The sequence below is a fragment of the Mirounga leonina genome, unplaced genomic scaffold, assembly GCF_011800145.1.
Source record: "Mirounga leonina isolate KUSES-001 unplaced genomic scaffold, KU_Mleo_1.0 Mir_114, whole genome shotgun sequence".
NCBI lineage: Eukaryota > Metazoa > Chordata > Mammalia > Carnivora > Phocidae > Mirounga > Mirounga leonina.
The window spans coordinates 42,605,149-42,613,743 of NW_023270265.1; positions in this window are offsets into that span (position 1 = coordinate 42,605,149).

Consider the following 8,595-nt stretch of genomic DNA (forward strand, 5'->3'; position numbering starts at 1 on the left):
AATGCCAGCCCCCATCTTCATGTACTTGCAATAATCTGGTGCCCATTTAAAATTCCTTCGGCATCTGTAAAAATCCTCCGCATTCCTCCTCAGTCCCACTAGAAAAATGGGCAAAAGATAGGTACAGACTGTTCAAAGAAAAGAAATTCCCAATGTCTCTTAGACACAGGAGAAGATGCTCAATTATACTCACAATAATAGAAATGCAAATTAAAAGTACAAGGAGAATATAACAGACTGGCGAAGATCAGAATGTTAGGTAATGCAGTCTGGTAAGATTGTGGGGCTGGCGCAAAGCTAACCTTCTCTGACCTCCTTGGAGAGCAATTTGGCAAAACATCTCAAATTTTAAAATGCCTTGGTTTGATGACCAAGCACTTCCACATCCAGGTATTAATAGATTTTGTACCTTCATGCAAAATGACGTGTGCCCAAGAATATACATTGTGGCATTGTTTGTAATAGAATACTGGGGGGACTATCTAAATGTCTATTAATAGGGGACCAGTTAAATAAATTGACCACTATACAGCCACTTAAAGGAATAGGAAGGTCCGTATTGACTGATATGGAAAATTTTGCAGGGTTAATATTAAGTGAAAAGAGTAACAGGGATGCCAGTGCATGGGGTGAGCTTGTGAGTGGGAACACATGTGCTCATATATGTTGGTAAATGCATGGAGGACCCCTGAAAGAATGTCCAGTAACATGGGAACACTGGTTGCTTCCAGAGCAGGGCGCTGGGAGGCATGGAAACATCAGAAGGAAGGAGGCTTGTTTTTTTTCACTGAGTACCTGTGATGGATTGAATTGTGACCCATAAAATTCCTATGCCAAAGTCCTAACCCTCAGTATCTCAAAATTTCCTTATTTGGAAATAAGAGCATTGCTGATGAAATTAGTTAAATTGAGGGTGCCTGGGTGGCTCAGTTGGTTAAGCAACTGCCTTCGGCTCAGGTCATGATGCTGGAGTCTCGGGACCGAGTCCCACATCGGGCTCCCTGCTCAGCACAGAGTCTGCTTCTCCCTCTGACCCTCCTCCCTCTCACGCTCTCTGTCTCTCATTCTCTCTCTCGCAAATAAATAAAATCTTAAAAAAATAAAAATAAAAAAAAGAAATTAAATTGAGGTCATATAGGAGTAGTGTGGGTCTGTAATCCAATACGACATGTATCTTTATACAAAGGGGAAATTTGGACACATACAGGTGCACAGGGAGGACACTGCGAGGGCAGAGATTGAAGTGATTCTCAGCAAACCACTAGAAGCCAGGAGAGAAGCATGAACAGGTGTTTTCCTTGCAGTCCTTAGAAGGTACAAACCCTGCAAATACCCTGATCTTGGATTTCTGATTTCCACAACTATGAGACAACAGATTTCCATTGTTCTAAACTACCCCATTTATGGTATTTTGTTTCGAAGACGTAGCAAATGAATACAGTGTCCTTTGGTGCCTTTTATGTTCTGTATCATGCACGTATATTACCAATTTAAAAAACATTTTTTTTTTTCAACACAAATGTTTGTTCCTCCCTGAAACCTTCTCAGATTCATGGGGCTGGGTCAATTGCTCCATTGTTTGGGCTCCAAGGATATCTTATCTCTGCAACATTTACCATGTTGTAATTAATTTAGCTGTTCAAAGGGTTATCCCATCCACAAAAGGAGCCAAGCCTACCTTTTATTCATCATTATATTCTTAAATACTGGTCCTCAAATGTTTGCTGGAGTGGATGACTAAATAGATAACTAGATATTTTCCACTGCCTTCCTACAGTTCCATCACTATTTATTGATTTTTGGCTTGATAAGTTATACGTTTACGTATACATTTATACGTTGTCAGGGGGACATGGCTGAAGCCTGACCCTAAAATTTGGAGGGTTTTGATTGGTGGAAGGAAAACACATCATTTAAAGACACGTATAAGCTTCTGCACAGCAAAGGAAACAAGAAACAAAATTAAAAGACAACCTATGGAATGGGAGAAGATATTTGTAAATCACATATCCGATAAAAGGTTAGTATCGAAAATACATAAAGAACTTATCTCAACAGCAAAAAACAAAACAAAACAAAAAAAACACAAAAAACCCACCTAATTAGGGCCCGCCTAATCCAATATGACCAATAACCAAGTGATCCATTTTAAAAATGGGAAGAATACAAAAACAGATATTTCTCCAAAGAAGACATATAGATGGCCAACAGACACATGAAAAGATGCTCGACATTACTCATCATCAGGGAAATGCAAATCAAAACCACAATGAGATAGCACCTCACACCTATCAGGATGACTAAAATCAAAGACACAAGAAACAACAAATGTTGGCAAGGATGTAGAGAAAAAGGAACCCTCGTGCACTGTTGGAGGGAATGCAAACTGGTGCAGCCACTGTGGAAAACAGTATGGAGTTTCCTCAAAAAATTAAAAATAGGACTACAATATGATCCAGTAATTCTACTATGGGATATTTATTCAAAGAATGTGAAAACACAAATTTGAAAAGACATATGCACCCCTATGTTTATTGCAGCATTATTTACAATAGCCAAATTGTGGAAGTGGACCAAGTGTCCATTGGTAGACGAATGGATGAAGAAAATGGGGTATATATACACGATGGAATATTAGTCAGCCATTCAGCCATAAAAAAGGATGAAATCTTGCCATTTACAATGACATGGATGGATCTAGAGGGTATAATGCTAAGTGAAATCAGTCAGTTAGAGAAAGACAAATACCATATGATTCATTCATATGTGGAATTTAAGAAACAAGCAAACAAAGCAAAAAAAGAGACAAACTAAAAATAGACTCAACTATAGAGAACAAACAGATGGTTACGGGGGGGATGGGGAAAATAGATAAAGGGGATGAAGAGTACACTTATCATGATGAGCACTGAGTGATGTATAGAGTTGTTGAATCACTATATTATACACCTGAAACTAATATAATGCTGCATGTTAACCATACTGGAATTAAAATTAAAAAATAAATATATAAGTAAATAAAAATAAAAACACATATAAGAGGTTCACTTCAAATGAGTTGGGAGTTCAATACTTTTCTGGGTAGATAGTTCCTCAAATAGGAAGAGGGTTGATTTTTGTCTGGTGGGGAGATGAACAGTTGAGAAAGGCCTCCTCCCTGCCCCGCTGTGCTTGATGAGGGACAAATAAAACAACTCGTTGCTCATGCTCCAAAGGATGCTTCTCGTTATGCCCCACAGAAGCTACCTCTGAGTTGGGTGACAGAGATTGATGGTATGGCCGCTGAATGTGATTCCTGGCACTGCCTTAACAAAGTACCTACCACAGAGTGGGTGGCTTAAAACAATAGAAATATATTGTGTCACAGTTCCAGAGAATAGAAGTTGGAAATGGAGGTTTTGGCAGGGCTAGGCTCCCTCTGGAAGACTCGAAGGGAGGACCCTTCCTCTTCCATCTTCTGGTGTTTACTGGCAGCCCTTGGCTTATAGATACATCACTCCAATCTCTGCTCCATCCTCACAAAGCCTTCTCTCTGTGTGTGTCTCTGTGTCCAAATTTCCTCTTATAAGGATACTGGTCATTGGATTAGGGCCCGCCTAATCCAATATGACCTTGTCTTTATATATCTATATGTATATATAGATATAGCTTTATTTTTAATTTTTATTTTCTTGAAGATTTTATTTATTTGAAAGAGAGAGAGTGAGTGAGAGAGAGCAAGAGCAGGGAGGAGGGGCAAAGGGAGAAGCGGAGGGAGAAGCAGAGTCCCCACTGAGCAGGGAGCCCGACGTGGGGCTCGATCCCAGGACCCCAGGATCATAACCTGAGCCAAAGGCAGATGCTTAACAGACTGAGCCACCCAGGCACCCCCAGTATGACCTCATCTTAACTTGGTTCCACATACAAAGTAAGGTCACATTCTGAGGTTCCTGGTGGATATGGATTTTTTGGGGGGAACACTATCCAACCTAGTACAGCTATTCAGCTGGTTAGGAATCACTGAGAAGGGAGAAGCAGCAAAAGATGAAGGAGTGTTTAGCCTTATAATTAAGCACAGGCCTTGGAATCAGACAGACTTGGTTTCAAATCCTGGTTCTACCTGCAGGTCAGCCACATGAATTTGGGCCAGTTACTCAACATCTCTGAGTCTGTTTCCTCATCTGCACAATGGACTCAATGCCTCCTAAGTTTGCTGGGCAAAACAAGTAAGATCAGGTCCTGACCTGCTTAACACAGTGCCTGATATTTTATTTATTTTTATTTATTATTATTTTTTTAAAGATTTTTATTTATTTATTTGACAGAGAGAGACACAGTGAGAGAGGGAACCCCAGCAGGGGGAGTGGGAAAGGGAGAAGCAGGCTTCCCGCTGAGCAGGGAGCCTGATGCAGGGCTCGATCCCAGGACCCTGGGATCATGACCTGAGCTGAAGACAGACACTTAATGACTGAGCCACCCAGGCACCCCCAGTGCCTGATATTTTAAAAATTTAGTCTTTGGGGTGCCTGGCTGGCTCAGTCAGTGGAGCATGCAACTCTTGATCTTGGGGTTGTAAGCTCAAGCTCCACGTTGGATGTAGAGATTCCTTAAAAAATAAATTTTTTTTAAATTTAGCTTTTAATGCTAGAGTCCCCATTTCTACGGCTCCTGCAGCCCTTTCAGGGGGATATGTAGATAAATAGCAAAACAGGATAGTTTATGATTAAAGGCCCAAATACCTGGTACAGAATGTCCCCACCACAGGAGGTCAGAGAGCAGGGGGCAGTTGGACTTGAGCAGGCAACTTTAACTCTTAATAACAAACAGATGCAAAGTTAGTGCTGAAATCTGAAATTCTACAGCTAAGCCATACAGTTGACTCTCGAGCAACATGGGAGTCAGGGGCACCAACCTCCCACGCACAGTTGAAAATCCAGGCATAACTTTTAACTCCCCCAAAACTTAACTACTAATAGCCTACTGTTGACCAGAAGCCTTACAGACAATATACACAGTCTGTTAACACATATTCTGTATTACATGTATTGGATACGGTATTCTTACAATAAATAAAGTAAGCCAGAGAAAAGAAAACGTGAAGAAAATCCTAAGAGAAAATATGTACACAGTACCATACTGTGTCTACTGAAAAAAAAAAAAAACATGTATAAATGGACCCACGCTGTTCAAACCCATGTTGTTCAAGCACCAACTGTCTTGGTGTTTTTCCCCTCCCCCTCCACCAGGGTATACTTCTAGAGCTTGTCATCGAGGTCTTCCTGGCACAACTAGACATCTCCTAGTCTCCTCCCTGCTCTAACACCTACCGCCGGGGGCTTCTCTCCCCCGATCCACTGGACACTGGGGTGTCGCCATCGTTTCCAACCAGGTGGCCCCGGCTTTCCTTGTCGAGGCTGCCCAGAGTGGAAGGGTCATGTTGGGAGGGGTTGGCTCATAAAGCTGTGCATGACTGCATGGGTCGATCTCTGATAACATCCCAACGGCAAACAAAATGACTTGGGATGATCAACATTTTGCACCGATCAGGGAGAACTGGCTGTTCTCTTATGTCAGCTCATGTGTTCCATTAGAAGTGGATTAAATTATTCAGACACTGAAATCTTCTGGGTGACATTTGCATTTGGAACTCACCATTACAGCTGGGGCGTGAGTCCACAATCTGCCACCTGTGCTATGAGTCAGCCAGGCGCATCCCCAAGAGCGGGGGGCCCGACAGGACCGGCCACAGCAGCCTGGGGTTTGCTCTTGTTTCCCCAGCCTTGAGAACAATTACGGCACAAAACTTCGTTTCTAAATTGTAGCTTTTTACACTTTTTCCTTGATGACTAGGGGGACGAAGCCATCGATTCACTTATTATATTTATTGAGTGCCTGGTGAATAGCACGTGTTCTAGAGTCAATTGCCTACATTTGAATCCCACCTGTGCACATCCTGAGCTTTGGGACACTGAGCAAGTTACGTAGCATCTCTAAACCTTAATTGCTTCATCTGTAAAGGGAGAGTCATCAAAATATCCTCCTATAGGGCTGCTGAGAGGATCGTTCTAGGTTTGGTTCCTCGAAGCGGGTTGTGAGACAGAAGTCAGCAAGCAGGGCTTCTTGAGGGAGTCCTCTTAAGAGCTTTTAAGAGCAATACCAGTGAAAGGGAGAGCAGGAAGCAGGAGTGGGCAGAGGGAGAAGCTGAGCTCTGAGGCAATCCCAAGGAAAGCAGCTTCCACCCCAGGGAGTGCTCTGCAGAGGGGAGAGCTCGTTAGCCCTACCCTGAGTTGGACCAAAGGGCAGGGCCCTTGTGGCCCTCAGGAGATCAGCCCCTGGATGAAGGGTGCTCCTGCACGGTGATGTTGGACGAGGCAGTTTTCCCCCTATAAGCCAGTCCCCCAAGGACAAATGAGATTGATCTTCCTGTAGCGTTCCCAGCAACTGGGAGAATAAGTTCTTCATTCCTGAAAGGGGATCACAGCCTCCCCAACAAAGATGAGATAATCTGCACAAAGCCCATCACACAATAACTGGCCTTCACTAAATACTTGGTTGATGGCAGCCAGTACAATTACTGTTGTTTTGTAGCTGTTATTTGCCAGGCACTCTGCCCGAGGCTGGGACACAGTAGCTATCAAGAATCTGCACCTGCCCTTAAGAAACTCAATCCATAAGCTAACCAGACCATCAAACGAGCAATTGCAGGGCAGTGCAATTGGGATGGGGTGGCACAGGATTTGTATCAGAGCATGTAGAAGGGACACGGGACCCCAACGGGGAGGGTGAAGGAGCATGAGGCCAAAGGGGGTCCCTGGAGATGAAGTGGAGTCAGCCAGACAAAGGGAGTTGCAGGTGCTGGAGGTGGGGAAGAAGGTGGAAGAAGCAGTGTGTGCAGACGAGAGAAGTGTGTGCATGATACAGCTCAGCAGGGTCAGCATGGAGTGTGCACCAGGAGAGGGGAGACAGGGTTTTGGGTCTACCAAGCCAAGGAGTGTGGACTTGAATATAGAGAGGACAAGGGGAGCCATGAGATCATTCTAATCAGAGAAAGGGTATGGTCCATTCGTGCTTGAACAAGGTCACTCTGGCTGCCATGTGGGCAAGGGATTGGACATGGACAAAATTAGAGGCCATTGCCTGGGTCTAGATGAGAGGTTAGAGTGACCTGGGCCATGCTGGTGGTACTGAAGAAAAAATGCACACAGTCAAGGAATACTGAGGCAGCGGAATCCATAAGCTTGGTGATACGACTGGGTGGTAAGAGAGAAAGAGGAACCCAGGGTCATGCTTAAGCTTCTGATCTGGGCAAACTCCAGAAGGCCTGGTGTCTTAATCCATTCAGGCTGCTATCATAGAATACCAGGGACAGGGTGGCTTGTAAACAACAGAAATTTATTTTTCACTGTTCTGGTGGCTGGGAAGTCCAAGATCAAGGCACCAGCAGAGTTGGTGTCTGGTGAGAGCCTGCTTCCTGGTTCACAGACAGCCACCTTCTTGTTGGGTCCTTTTGTGCTGACAGAAGAGGCAGGGAGCTCTCTGGGGTATCTTTTATAAGGGTACGAACCCCCGTACGCGAGGGTTCCACGCTCATGACCTAATCACTTCCCAAACGCCCACCTCCAAATAGTATCACATGGGGGAATAGGTTTCAACATATGATTGTGGGAGGACACAAACATTCAGTCCATAGCACCTGGGAAATTAATGTCCTAAGACCCAAAGGAAAAAAAAAAAACCACCACAGACAGACAAGCTCCCTGTTATTTGGAATGACTCAAAGGAGCTTCTTTCAGCCAGCTCTCCATGACTTATGGCTCCATTTTAGACAAACCCCCTCAAAGCCCCTGATGGGGTACAAGTCTCAGAAACAGCTAAATTAATCCCAGAGAAATCTGTTTCCTCTCTCCTTCTGCCTAGGGAAAAAAAAAAAAAAAGGCAGTAAAGAATGTTCTTAGTGTTTGAACTATAGCTGTAGTGGAAAACAAATCGAGCAAAGGAAAGAGATAAAAATTCACTCTGGATTCAACCTTCAATAAACATCAATATTTATTGAATATGAACTCCGAGCCCAGCCCTGTGCTAAGAGCTTCAGATAGAAGAGTAAAATCGACACTGACCAGTGAACTTGAGGGTCCAGCTCCTTCAGTAGTAATATTTCTTATGGTAAATTGGGGCACTGGCATTTGGGTTTATACATTAGTCTCTTGTGTGTTTGGTGAGCTGAGTCAATCCCTGGGGCTTACCCACCTATGCGTTTTCATAAAACTGAGTTTTTGGATTTCAAAGCTGACAAGCAGACCCATGAAAATGGGAAACATTCCACTGGAAATGAATGATCAGGAGGCCATTCTTGCATTTGTTCGAAAAGGAGTAACTTGAGGCAGGAAGAGAGGTTCCAGGATATTCTCTGAATTTGAGTTGAAAAATCAGGTCCAGTATTAACCCAAAGTGTTAAAAAACAAAACTCAACCGAGTAAATCGAAGATCTAATTGGCTTTATTAAAAGATTCGTGAATCAGGCAACATCCCATCTAGCAAATAGATGCTCTGAGGAGTTGTACAAAATGGAAGGTTTTTATAAGGAGGGTGGGGCAAGAAAGGAGAAGGAGGAGGAGG